The sequence below is a fragment of the Mauremys reevesii genome, linkage group 7 (assembly GCF_016161935.1).
Source record: "Mauremys reevesii isolate NIE-2019 linkage group 7, ASM1616193v1, whole genome shotgun sequence".
NCBI lineage: Eukaryota > Metazoa > Chordata > Testudines > Geoemydidae > Mauremys > Mauremys reevesii.
This window is the reverse complement of record NC_052629.1, coordinates 62,958,111-62,972,724: the sequence shown is the minus strand read 5'-3', so window position 1 is coordinate 62,972,724 and position 14,614 is coordinate 62,958,111. Positions and strand designations below refer to the sequence as shown.

Sequence of the window (14,614 nt, the reverse complement as noted above, 5' to 3'; positions counted from 1 at the left end):
GTTTAAAACCCAGAGACTTGCTTGCTTTGCTGCTCTGCTCCAAGTTTTCTGTTGCTCTCCATTTTGGATTGTGATAAAAATGATAATATGGCCCCTCTGTGGGCTGCCACATTGTTGCATTAGATCTCTAGACTACAATTAAGGGTATGTCTACACTACCTGCTGGATCGGTGGGCATCGATCAATCCAGTGAGGGTCGATTTATTGCGTCTAGTCTAGACGCGATAGATTGACCCCCGAGTGCTCTCCCATCGACTCCTGTACTCCACCGCCACAAGAGGCGCAGGCAGAGTCGACGGGAGCGGTGGCTGTCGACTCACCACAGTGAAGGCACAGCAGTGAGTTGGTCTAAGTACGTAGCCTTCCGCTATGTTTTTCCACAGAGCTGAAGTTGTGTAACTTAGATCGATCCCTCCAGTGTAGACCAGGCCTAAGTAATCTCTGAGAATTTCATAGGACTATTGACTTCTCTTGCAGGAAAAATGCCTGGGTGCTGTGAGGATATGTGCACTGTTTCTTTAAATCTGTAGGAGGTCATGATGGTAAATGCCTGCCTGAGTCCTGCCTACCCTACATCTTCTTCCACCATTGGAGTGATGCCAATGGTGAATTATGTGCAATAGCCTTATTGAGATGAAGCTTGAGGATTACTCAAGCTCTGTTAGAAGTGGGGGGAGCCTCAATTTTCACTGTTTGATAAGGCAAATCATCCCTTGTCCCAGGTGACATTTTATGCATTGGGGCTAGAGTGGCCAGAGCCTGGAAAGGTAGAGAGTTTTGGTTTGGAGTTCCAGCTTCAGTTCCATCCCCTTGAACTTTGGGAAATTTGCATCCAGATCCAAATGTCATGGCTAGTACATCCTCCTAGTACGGACTCCAATAATCCAAACATTCCCAAACTTGGAGAAATTTTGATCTCAGTTCATTGAGGCTCAGCTCTAATTTAGATAGTCCCCCAAACATAGGATGCTCATCTCATCGAGCCAAATGATTTGAGACTGTACAATTCATTTAGAACACTTTCTCTTCCCACTTCAAGACTTCTACTTGAAGTGATGCTTGCTCTTCCTGTAGATAGGGGTAAAATTTGGAAGTAGGATTCTGAACTTGCCTTCTGTATGCAGGTTTTACGCAGGTGTAACTATAGTGACTCTGGTGGCATTATTCCCGATTTGCACAAGCATTAATGATCTGGATGATGGGATGGATTGCACTCTCAGCAAGTTTGCGATGACACTCAGATGAGGGGAGAGGTAGATATGCTGGCAGGCAGGGATAGGGTCCAGAGTGACCTAGACAAATTAGAGGATTGGGCCAAAAGAAATCTGATGAGGTTCAACAAGGAGAAGTGTAGAGTCCTGCACTTAGGACAGAAGAATCCCATGCACTGTTACAGACTGGGGACTGACTGGCTAAGCAGCAGTTTGGCAGAAAAAGACCTGGGGATTACAGTGGATGAGAAGCTAGATATGAGTCAACAGTGTGCCCTTGTTGCCAAGAAGGCTAACACCATATTGGGCTGTGTGACAGGGTGCTAAGCAGAAAGCTGCTTAGCCAACCCCCTGTCACTCCAGCTCCAATTAAGGGAGGTGAATTGGAGCTGGGTAGATTACCTGGCCCTGATTGGGGGAGCTGGAACAGCTGCTGCCTTATCAGGCTGGGGCTGGATAAAAGCCCCAGAGGTTGAGGAAGGAAGCCAGGGAGGAGCTGGGAAGAGGGGAAGCTGCACTAAGGGAAAGCAGGGAGGAGTAGCTTGTCCCCTCTCTCCTGCTGGTAGACAAGCAGAAATGGATTGTGTGTATTGTGGTGAAAAGGTGGTGGGAACACTACTTGTAAAATAAAGCACCAGGTGAGCACTGCAACAAAAGACTCTAAGTGACTTTCTCAGCCTAGTGAGGACAGGAGCCAGGTGGGCCCAGCAGGGGCCCCGCTACAGGCTGCATTAGTAGAAGCATTGCCAGCAAATCGAGGGAAGTGATTATTCCCCCCTATTCGGCACTGTGAGGCTACATCTGAAGTATTGCGTCCAGTTTTGTGCCCCCACTACAGAAAGGATGTGGACAAATTGGAGAGAGTCCAGCGGAGCGCAACAAAAATGATTAGGGGGCTCGGGCACATGACTTACAAGGAGAGGCTGAGGGAACTGGGGTTATTTAGTCTGCAGAAGAGAAGAGTGAGGTGGGATTTGATAGCAGCCTTCAACTACCTGAAGGGAGGTTCCAAAAAGAGGATGGAGCTTGGCTGTTCTCAGTGGTGGCAGATGACAGAACAAGGAGCAGTGGTCTCAAGTTGCAGTGGGGGAGGTCTAGGATGGATATTAGAAAAAACTAAGGGTGGTGAAGCACTGGAATGGGTTACCTAGGGAGGTGGTGGAATCTCCATCCTTAGATTTTTTTAAGGCCCGGCTTGACAAAGCCCTGGCTGGGATGATTTAGTTGGGGTTGGTACTGCTTTGAGCAGGGAGTTGGACTGGATGACCTCCTGAAGTCTCTTCCAAACCTAATCTTCTATGAGCAGGGGCAAAATCAGGCCCTTGCTACATCCCAAAGTGATTCTCCCATCCAGTGGGTTACAGTCTCATGAGCACGATGCCAGAATAAATCTCCATTGGCCTCCTGTAGGGAATACAACTGCCCTTGGCTGGTAGAAGAAATATGTGTCACTTTGATTTTGTTTTGGACTGTAAGTGACCAGATGGCTTCATTTCACTTATATCAATAGTTCTCTCAACCTTTTTCATATCAGGACTGCCCCTAGGTGTCTCACTCTCATCTAACTAGGACCTCCCACTGTTCCAGTTAGCAAGTGTTGTGACCACTGGTTGCTTGTTCACATGATGTTTATTTGCATGCCCGCTGGGGGTTGTGGCCCTCACTTGGAGAACCCATGATTCACACCGTCTTATTAGCAGACAGTGTTTGTTTTGGGTACTCTTGCAGAGAAGCACACATTTTGGATTATTCACAGCTGATTTGGGCTGATTTCTTCCAAGCAGGTACAGAAATGACTGCTGAAAAGGTAACTGATGGTGATGTGAGTTAAACGCCAGTGTGATGGCTGTGCAGGAAAGGGGTTTGTTAGGACCTTTATCCTCACAAGGTAAATTCTCATAGCAGAAAACATTCTCTCTTTGCTGGGATGACTGTCATACCCAAAGCAACTTGTAAAAGCATGTCATGCTGACCCACCAGGCACAAGCCTTCTGCTATTTAACGTACAGGCTTGTTTTCGAGAGCTGTCAACCTGGATATCTTGTCATCAGCTGTGTTGAACAAGAGGAGGCCACAGCGAGCAGGTCCAACTACAGTTAGCTAGATGACAGAAGGACTAAATGCTGCTGCTTCCTGTCCCTCATCCACTCCTCTCACCCATTGCTAGGTTTACACCCTTGTTCCTTTTCTCAGTCTACCCACTTTTCCAGATTGGCTCAGCTGATCTCTGTCCCAAATAGTCTGACAGAATGATGTTTATTACTTTTATTGCCAGAGCCTTATCATGCTAGGCATTGTACAAAAACACAGCTGTAATCCACACCCACTCCGTGAGAGGCTCTGTTCCCCTCTAGTGGTGGCCAGGCCACACATAGAGGTTGATGAGCCTGCTATATCTTTTAGCTCAGGCTGTAGAGGTTTGTGGTTTAAGAGCCAGAGGTCCCGGGTTCAATCCCATTACTTGTAAAGAGACAACGCTTGCCCCAAAGAGTTTATTGACAAAGTACTTATTTAGCAGATATAAAGTGAGGCTTTTCTCTCGTGTATTAGCTCCAAAGTACTTCCCCATTAAAACTGCCAAAAAAAGAAGGGGTTAACTTTCCTGTCTATGAAGGTCATTGCTAGCAGGTTGCTTCCTGCCATGTCTATTTCTTTAGGGCTAGCTGCAGTGTTGCTGCCTCTGTTCCTGAACCATAGCCTTTGCTGTAAGTTGTTGTGTACCAGTAGTTCTGTGCTACGAGCTTCAGGAGAGCGCTGATTTGGATATCTCTGTATTTACACAGGAGGGAGGCTTTTACACTTAGTGAGGGAGTAAGAGGAATGAAGGGAAATGGCAGAAGGTTGAAAGTAAGTATATTAAGAATTGGCATTTTATGGCAGTCTGGATCATTATTAAATTTAGCCTCTGACACAGGCATTAGTATCCCCATTTTACAAATGGGGAAACTGAGGCAACGAACAGTTATGTGACTGCAGGTTATTCGCTTAGCCAGAGGCAGAGCTATGCAAAATGCTGGTAGTGAAACCCGAATCCAGGCAAAGTCCAAAACTTGGGACAGATTTGCCCAAAGCTACATCTGTCTCCCAGGGAACCTAGGTCAGTCTAGGGTCTGAGGCGCAAAGTGGGAAAAAATTAGTGCTTCTGCATGATCCCCACTCCAAAATGATGCTTTGGGCTGAGTGTTGCTTTGAGTTTTGGGGTTCACTTGACCCTGAAGTTCAGAAAGAAATTCAGGATGTGCAAACCCAAACCAAGGAAGATGTGACCCCTTGAGTATTGAAACATCACAGCTCCACATGCTGTTCTCCAGGACTCCTGGCTCCTTCCCAGACAGAGCTGGGAAAACTTGTATATTCCTTGCTGCTGCTGCTGTGAGACCCCCATCATATAGCAGGCATGCGCCTACATTAAATGCCGTGACTGCCTCTGAATTTTGCTTTCTCATTGGTTCTTCACCTCTTTACCCACTAATCCAAACAGCATGACTGCCTCTTGCAAAGGCCAAGATTCAGCATATCAGAGAGCCTTCAGAAGTGCGGCTTCAGCAGCACGTTCCTTCCACCGGTCTCTTTTGGCAAAGAGATGAGCCATGTCACTTGTAGCAACATCCTGTCTTTCCAGTTTCGGGCTGGATTATAGGCAAGGGTTGACACCTCCCTGCCCATTGCGAAGTAGACACAGAACAGGAGAGAGGAATGGAAATCCTCCCACGGTGGGAGACTTACAACAGACAGAAGCAATTCAGCTGTTTTGTTTTATTCCCACAGTAAGGCCACAAGCCACCTGTTAAATCAGGTTTGTGAGCTACAGCTTATTGGAATTTGAGACGCTTCAGTCTTGGTGCTCGGGTATGGATCAATAAAGGCTTCTCCGATAACAGTGACAAAATGCATGTGCTACCCATGCAATCCCAGGTGCCCCTCATAAATCATTAAAATACTGGCCTGTTATAATCAGACCCCTGGGTACAGAGTAATGCACCATTTGAGAACTAAAAATAATAAAGTAAATTAGTACAAAGGTCAAACTGAGCTTGAAGAGACTGGGATTTGCTGGCTCACCCTCTCACAGTCTAAAAAATACAATGAAAATAAATGAAATCCCAATTTACGTAAGCCATCATTGTAAAATCTCACTGTTAAGCCAGCTGTAGTGAAGACAAACAGGAACTGATTAGATTTTGCCTCGTGGGTGACTTTCATCAGTTTTCTGGATTCAAAATATGTCTGTTGTTTTGGATCAGTCTGAGAATAGATTAATTCTTACCACATTTCTAAAATAACTAACCATTCAAGATAAAAACGATCCAAAACATAACGCATGTTACAAGCAAAAAAGAGAAAAGAACAAGATTTACCCTGGAAAGGAAAGATATCTATACAAAGAGCAGTATGAGGAACTAGTTAACCATTAAAAAAAAAAAAAAGAGGCACAATTAGAGGGCAATGTAGTGGCTAATGTGATTGTGTTCCACTGTATTCTATTGGATGCAATGGCCAACCTTATGAAAGGCATGTCTCCCTCTAGTGGCTGGAGGCCTAAGGAGGCTATAATCACTAATGCTGCTTTAGCTGAAGGAGATGCTCCTTAAACTCAAATGGTAGGGACCTCTGTTTTTTGGAGCAAAAGGATCTGAATTCCATCTACACTTACAGTGTTGTATGAGAGTGAATGTTATGGGCTATAAATGGTCTAAGTGACCTTAGTGTGTGGTTTGACTGACAGCGAGGTTTATGTGGTTACAGAATGATCCCAAAGACTAACTTCTAACTGTTGTGCTCCCATCTGTCTGTATCCACTTGTTGTTGTCTCTTGACTTTATATTTGGGTAATAAGTTGTTGGGGGCAAGGACCGTTAAATACAGTGCCTAGCAATACGTATAATAAATGATAATAACTGGATCCCCTTCATCCCATGTGACACTCTAACATTTGGAGGAGGCAGGGTTTTAAAACTGTATTTAAAAAACAGTTGGGCACAGAGACTCCCCTCCTGTTTTTTTTTCCAGTGTTATTCTTTTAGTGGTGCTCTGCGTGGGTTCTCCTCAAGCTTCAGTTCTATTTGTGCCATCTACCCCTGTGGCTTCCTTTGCAACAACCGCCCTTGTGTCACAGAGGACTGGGTGCGACTCTGTTCTGAGACTGCTGTTGGACTGGCTACAGGCATTATAGCAAAGACATATCAGCTGCTTATTGTGGTCTATTGAAAACTGTGTTAAAATGACACTATCGCTTTAAGAGTCAGGGGCTTCCTGGTCCTGCTTACAGCCTAGGGGGCTCTATAGGGAAGTGTGTGATCTGGTTCTTCAGCAGGCAGTCCGCAAAGAGCCAGGCTAGAGCAAGGTGGCTTGAGTTGTGCCTTAGGGAGCAGTCTGCTTTATCTCTCACTGTTTGTTGGTTCTTGTGTGCTAGGGTTTTGCATTTTAAGAAATAAAGTAGTGTCATTGCAATCTTTCAGGGAGAGTATTTGAGTATTGTTTTTTGTTTCTAACTCTGTGGGTAAAACATGAATCTATCCAATCTTGGATCTCACCATTGTGCCTTCTCAAGGCTCCCAACTTGAGGCACCAGAGAAAGGTCCGAGGAATTGGCCCAAGATCTTTTTCACAGCAGAGCACAGCACTGAACAACAGGGTCACTAGACTAAGCCTATTGCTTCCATTGCAAAGCAGTGAAAAAAGCAATCATGAAATGTTAGCAACTAATAATAAATCAAGTAAGAACTAGGTTATTAATCTGGTGAGAAAGAGAAGGGCCTGGTGGGTCTGCCCATGTGGGGGCCAAAGGGTCTAAAGTCAGGACTGGACTGGTTCTAAACTCCTGGTACTGTACTTGCTGGGCAGAGCTCCAGGGACAATCAAGGTATGGTTCTGTACTTGCTGGGAAAATCTGGCTCTCAGTGACACGAATGTAATCCTACTGAAGCCAGCGGGGTTGCACTGCTAGGGTGTAACAGCTATTCATCTGTATAAATAGATATATCAATATCTTAAATGGAACAATGTTGATCAAAGATGTATTTAATTTCCAACTAAAGCATACAATCATCAAATTTGATTTGGATTGTTTTTAAACTGGGGAAAATGTAGGGATATTAAAGAAGGTTTATATTAAACATGGTTTATATGAGAAATGATTTATTGATTTATTGTTAATTGATACTTTATAACTTAAGGTTTATGTTAGAAGTAAACTTGTGATTCCCAACATTTAGCCTCTAACCTGCAAGCCACCAGCTGTGTCTGTGTGAAGCCTGCTCAAAGAGATACTTGGTATAAAACTTGCTAAACATTAATTAACTCTAAGTAAGCCAAAACAGTAGCTGTTATAGATAGAGACCCCCACCCTCTGTAAGTTTTCATCTCAATCTTTGCTTGTTAAAAGACAGGGAGTCTCACATAAATTGGTAACACCCCAAAAGGTAAAGAGACAGTGGTAAAGAGACAGTGAACTAAATGTAATTAAGATATAGAGAATGTATGTGAATGAATGGTTAGGGAGTTACCAGCCTGAAGAATTCAGTGTCGGCTGAAGAAGGAGTCAAGTGGGATCAACCAGATGACCCCTGGAGGGCAAACTGGAATCCACCCACCACACCTAAAAGGAAGGAAAAACAAAACATCTAATAACATGGAGCCAGCCATCTGCTGATTGATTTAGCAACAGCAAAATGAAGCAACTCCTATGAACTAACATAGGGAAAAATCCCTATAAAACTGGACTCTAAAGACTGAGGACTTTGAGTCTATGGTTCTGCTGCCAGCCTCCAGGAGCATCAGATGCATCTGACACAGACTCGGCTCCATCCTCATGACCAAGATACCTGGCCAGTAACTTGGAATGAGCAACATCTAGGCTGGTAACTATAACATCTATACAGAACCTGAATGAATGATTGTGTGAATGAGTGTGTGTGTGTGTGTGTGGTGTGTGTATCAGGAATAAGTAGTGATAGAAATAAGTAGTAAAACAACGTTGTTTGCTTTTGTCTTTTGCTGTCTTTTGTTATGGTATTTACAATAAATGTGGCATCTTTGCCTTATCCCTCTTAATAAGATCCTGCTGGTTTTTATTATATTGGTATAACAAAAATACTGGAATGAGAAAGGAAAGTCAATTATCTCATTTGTCAATATGTGCTAGAGGTAGAGTTGTAGCACAGCCTCGTTTGGGGGCTTCATGTAGATCCATAGGTCAACAGTGATATTCAGACCAACTTAATTTACTGACAGGACAAAGGACTGCCTTTTTTGGCTGTGTGGTTGTGTATCTTTGTGGTGAATAAGGAAGAATTTGAACCTCCCTGGTCAAATTGCCCTTGTCCCCCAGCTAGTACTCTGTAGTGTGAGCATTGGGGATGAACTGAAGTCTTTCAGAGAATCTACAGCCTGGATTAGAGTAGTGTGAATCTTTCATAATGAATCCCAAAACCACATGAAATCTCCAGGAGACAGAAAATGGAATACTAGGGATTTTCTTAACAGTCTGAATCTTGGACCTGATTTGCCGCCCCCCCTCCAAAAAAAAATAATTTTTTTTTTTAGACAAGCTTGGGTCATTGTTATGATATCTACAACAAACTAGTGCTGGATGGGAAACAACTTTCCTGACCCACAAGAGTTTTCAAGATATCAAAAAACTTTTTCCAGGACCAAATCAGAAGAAGTCAAAATCTTGAAAATTTTTGTGAATGGATAATCCAAAAACTTAAGTGGGCCAGCTGACACCTTTCATTTCAATAACCTGTAAAAATTATATTTCGATTGAGCCTTTTTTAACTTTTTTTACTATAAATAATTAAAATTTCTAAACAAAAAAAGCTATTTTAAACCAGCAAATGAAAATTTTCTTTAAAAAACATGTCAACACAGTTTCAGACTTCTCTTTTCAATTTTTTTTCTAAATCAGGAGATTCATTGAAACTGACCCTTTCTAAACAAAAACGGTTTGCCGGACAAATCAATGTTTTCTGATGAAAAAATATCTGAAAATTCTGAACTAGCTCTAGACCAGCTCATGGGAAACTCAGTGGCTTATGACCCGCGAACTACATGAAAATTGGCAGTTTTGGCTGTTTTGTTCTGAGTTTTGGCGCTACTTTTTTTCTTTTGTATGGCTGGTGTAGAGCAGCAACTACAATTTCACCTGAAGTTGATCGAGCCAAATGGCTACATCAGGAGTAGCAGAACTTTTTGCAGTGACACCTCCTTCATATTTATAAATTGGACAGTAGGTAATGATATATTCAATAGTCTGTTGTGGGGAATCACAATCAGACTCTGGGGAGTCCTTGATTTTTCCATTTGTGCATTAGATATCTGAATCTACTATGGTTGGTTCGAATTCGGTTCAGAGTTGACCAAGATGACCGTGGAAGGTCAAACCCAGGAACCTTCTGCGTGGGATCTGGTACAAGGTACTTATTTTTTAAGTCTTGTTTAGCCCAATCTGCTTTCCAAGCATCCTTCTGATCGTACCCTGATTGCATGAGGTTAAATGAATGTTCCCACAAAGGCTTGCGGGACTTAAGATGTTGCAGGGGGGCATTAGTGAATAGGTCTTGGTGAATAGGAAGACGTCTGTTTTCCTGGATTCGCTGAGCTTTGCGGAATGTTGCAGCAGTTTGGCATATTGGCTGGAGAGCAGTGTTAGACAGGACAGGTAGCCATAGTGTTGGAGTTGACTTAAGGGTTCCCGTGATGCACCAGATCACTGTATTCAGCTGGGTATCCACAAATTGTTTGTGGCTGCATCTCCTCCATACTGGTTCACAATGTTCAGCTACTGAATGTACAAGTGCTATTGCAGATGTTCTCAGAACTGATGCTGGTGCACCCCAGGTTGTACCTGCTAGTTTCTGGATTATGCTGGCTCTTTTTATCTTTGAAGCTACCTTCTCAAGATAATCATGGAAGAAGAGGGTGTGGTCGAGTTTCACTCCAAGATATGTTGGAGTGTAATCGTGCTGCATATTTTTACCACAGAAAGCTACTTTCAGTGTGGTTTTGGCACTCCTATTATCAAGATGAAATGCGCTTACTATTGTTTTTCCAGGATTTGGTTTGAGCCTCCATTTCCAGAAATATTGTTCCATATTTTGGAGGTCCTAAGTTAATGTTTTCTCAATGTCATGGAGGTTTGATGCTTGGATTGTCATGGCAAGATCATCTGCATATCCAAATTTTCATGTTTTAGTTGGAGGCATATCACTTATGTAAATATTTAAAAGGGTTGGCGCAAGTACAGAGCCTTGTGGTAGCCCATTGTTTATGATATGAGGTTTGCTGGTCTTATTACCCAGGTACATCCATAGGCATCTGTTACTCAGCATGGTCCACAGCAGGTGAAGTGTTTGGTAGCAAGGTATAATTTTTTGCAAGTTTCAGCATCAGGCCCTTAATCCATACAGTATCATATGCAGATGACAGGTCAAAAAATACTGTGTCAGTCTTTAGGGTTTTTTTTATAGCCAGCCTCAATGTGAGTTGTGAGTGCCAGAACTTTGGTCACAACTACTACAAAGCCTGCCTGTTCGAGAGGGATAATTGGCTCAGTAAAAGGCTGTATTCTTTTGAGGATGATACGTTCAAGAAGTTTATAGGTTGTACATAGTAGAGAAATTGGCCTATAGCTTGGGGCTATTAGGAAGATGAAACTCAAAGCGAAACTCAGCAAATGTGGGTCTCTCACAAACTGACACCAGAAAACAAAATGTTTGTATGGACCCCTGAGAACTAAACCACTGGGAATCAGACACGCTCTGTGCACAGTCCTTTTGCCCACAGGTGAGAGTGCTCATCAATGAAACCATAGAGATGCTTTAGAAAGACAGCACGACGTATCTTGGTCTCAGATACAATTTGCCCTGAAGTGGATGAGACTTGTGCATGTGTATCTGAGGGCAGGATATAGCCTGTAGAATGGAAAACAGATGTAATGTGAGCAACTTTCATGCTATACTATGATAGTCTGAATTGTTTCCATCGTAAGTAATTCCCCACTATCCAACTCTAAAGTGCTGGCACTGCTGCCTTTATAGGCCCCAGGGAGAGGAAGCAAACTAGTCTTTCATTCTTTCCCCAACCTTACTGCTCATATTTTGCTTTCAGTGAATAACTCTTCAAATCCTTAATAATATTTCATTCCAATAAAAAATATTTACTGGGGTCAGGGGGTTGTGGCAGTGGTAAGGCTGTGTTTATTATTGTAGAAACAGCACATGACTAGCTTCACAGTAAGGAGAAGCCAAGAACGCAGAGCACTGCAAATCTATCAGAGCAACAGCATGTTTTCCACCTGTTGAGGCAGAGATCACAATACAACAGATGCACATAATAATTACTTGCACCTCAAAGGCAGCTCCAGGTCCTGCAACTTCTGCTCCCTGCCTAGCAGACAGCAGGAGAATGGAATCACAAAACAGGGGCATTGAGTAAGTAGAGTGGATATTGCTCCTGAAAGAAAGGAGAGCAGCCACACTAAAGAGAAACCTTAAGGTGGAAGATGTGAAAGAAAGATCAGAGAGCATGAAGCTAAGAGAAGAGGGGAGGAGTGTAGCAGCATTGGAGCCTCAGCAGCCAGCTCTATTTTTAAAGGGACAATCATGTTTTTTACACACACATTTTAAAGACTGCCCTTTTTACTTTAATAACCTCATAGATTATTAAAAACAGAAACAAACATGCTCTGTAAATCTGTTAGGACCCATTTCCCTCTCTGCGATTGCCCCATGATGACTGGTCAGGTTGGGGGTGTGTGACCCCCATGGAAAAAGCCACAGGAGCAGAAGGTGAGCGCTGAGGCCAAAGCTATCTGCAACGAGACCCAGTTCCTCTTTGCCTGCTGTGACCCCTGGCAGTCCAGCTGCATTGGACTGTGCTACCAGGCACTCCCTCATCTGTGAAACCTGGTGGGGGTAAAGGGAGGGGTAACATAAAGGTAAAACAGCTTCAGGTTCTAAGAGTAAATTGCATGGAGCTAGAAGGGGAATGATTTGCATCACCCTGGCTCTGCCCTTGGCTTAGTCTCCTCCTCCTACCCCTGTGTGGACTGCATGGAGAGAGAGCTCTGCAAGGCCTGAGTGGCACAGGGTGGCCAATTTCCAGGGGCGGCTCTAGCTTTTTTGCCGCCCCAAGCACGGCAGGCAGGCTGCCTTTGGCGGCTTGCCTGCGGGAGGTCCCCGGACCCGTGGATTCGGCAGCTTGCCTGTGGGAGGTCCGCCGGTCCCACGGCTTCGGCGTACCCGCCGCCAAATTGCCACTGCCGAATTCGCGGGACCAGGGACTTCCCACAGGCAAGCTGCCGAAGGCTGCCTGACTGCTGCCCTCGCAGGGACTGGCAGGGTGCCCCCCACAGCTTGCCGCCCCAGGCACGCGCTTGGAGCGCTGGTGCCTGGAGCCGCCGCTGCCAATACCACAGACGGGTAGAGTTCCCTTCTACATGAAAAGGGTAGATCTCTATATAAAGGAGCCTGCCATGCATAGATCAGGAGCGAGAGGGATGATCTCCCCCATGATTTTATCTTGACAGAAGCAGATGATGAGCCCTGTGTGCTGAGTTGGAGTTTTCCTTTAAATTCTTACATAGTGAGGACCATGCTATAAATACTTAGATAAACAGTGTCTTCTTAACCCTGGGATAGCTCTGTGTATAATTTCCCATGCAGACAGTAATGTCTGCTGGTCCATATTTAGCAGGAATTAATTTAAATGAATTTCCTAGGTCTGTGCTCTTTGCTCTCAGAGATTGACCGATTGCACGTTCCTACTCATTGCCTTCCCAGCCCTATAGTACGCATTACCTCAATAATTGCAATTTACAAGGGATTATCATTGCAAAAATCACATTTCTCACATTCTGCTTTGGTTTTAAGTAACCCCTAAGATCACTATAATTGAAAGGAGTTACCAAAAAAAAAAATCTGTCTCTATTTTTTGTTTGCTTCGTGCATTCGACAGCATTTTGTGTATGATCAGTTTCACGTTTTCCCTATATATTAGTCAATCATTCAAAAGACTCTTATAAACATCAAGAGGGGATCAGGAAAACCTTACAAAATGTTGTGAAGTACATTATTATAGAATATACTATTTAAATTAGGAATGCCTGTCTGGACTGGAATTAAAAGCAACATTCTTTTAATTGTCCTTTTCAATTGCTTCTCCTGATAATCCAACTGGAGAAAGCAATCTTAAGCTTCACAAATGTTTGTTTTTGAGAACGACAATGCAGATCATAACATGGCGTTGAGCTGCAGTTGTTCCACCACTCACATAGTTGCCCATGATTAATTTTGTGCTGCTGATGAAATGCTAAGGGAAATTAGAGAGGCTATCAACATTAAGAACTCAATAATAGTGGGGGATTTCAGTTATCCCCATATTGATTGGGAACATGTCACCTCAGGACGAAATGCAGAGACAAAATTTCTCGATACTTTAAAAGACTGCTCTTGGAGCAGCTGGTATGGGAACCCCCAAGGGGAGAGGGAACTCTAGATTTAGTCCTGAGTGGAGCGCAGGAGCTGGTCCAAGAGGTAACTACGACATGACCGCTTGGAAATAGTGACCATAATATAATAACATTTAACATCCCTGTGGTGGGAAGAACATCTCAACAGCCCAACACTGCGGCATTTAATTTAAAAAAGGGGAACTATGAGGGGGTTAGTTAAACAAAAATTAAAAGGTACAGTGACTAAAGTGAAATCCCTGAAAATTGCATGGGCGCTTTTTAATGACACCATAATAGAGACCCAACTTAAATGTATACCCCAAATTAAGAAACACAGTAAAAAAAACTAAAAAAAGAGCCACCGTGGCTTAACAAGCATGTAAAAGAAGCAGTGAGAGATAAAAATACTTCCTTTAAAAAGTGGAAGTCAAATCCTAATGAAGTAAATAGAAAGTAGCATAAACACTGCCAAATTAAGTATAAAAATGTAATAAGAAAAGCCAAAGAGGAGTTTGAAGAACAGCTAGCCAAAAACTCAAAAGGTAATAACAAAATGTTTTTTAAGAACATCAGAAACAGGAAGCCTGCTAAACAACCAGTGGGGCCCCTCGATGATCGAGATACAAAAGGTGCGCTTAAAGACGATAAAGCCATTGCGGAGAAACTAAATGGATTCTTTGCTTCAGACCTCATGGCTGAGAATGTTAGGGAGATTCCCAAACCTGAGCTGGCTTTTGTAGGTTACAAATCTGAGGAACTGTCACAGATTGAAGTTAAAAGAACAGGAGTTCTTGTGGCACCTTAAAGACTAACAAATTTATTTGAGCATAAGCTTTCGTGGGCTACAGCCCACTTCATGTCACTAGAGGAGGTTTTGGAATTAATTGATAAACTTAACATTAACAAGTCACTGGGACCAGATGGCATTCACCCAAGAGTTCTGAAAGAA

At 43.3% G+C, this 14,614-nt stretch overlaps 1 protein-coding gene and 1 long non-coding RNA gene across 2 annotated transcripts in view; one reads left to right on the top strand and one right to left on the bottom strand.

The window, feature by feature from the left end:
• LOC120368907 (dual specificity protein phosphatase 13-like) overlaps nt 1–14,614 on the bottom strand; it is a 47,229-nt gene that overhangs the window by 30,640 nt on the left and 1,975 nt on the right. The gene's annotated exons all lie outside the window — the stretch shown is intronic.
• Nucleotides 9,549–14,614, top strand: part of LOC120368910 — a 35,413-nt gene continuing 30,347 nt past the window's right edge. The window contains exon 1 of the long non-coding RNA XR_005582838.1: nt 9,549–9,628. This is a non-coding gene — a long non-coding RNA (uncharacterized LOC120368910). The remainder of the gene's footprint in view (nt 9,629–14,614) is intronic.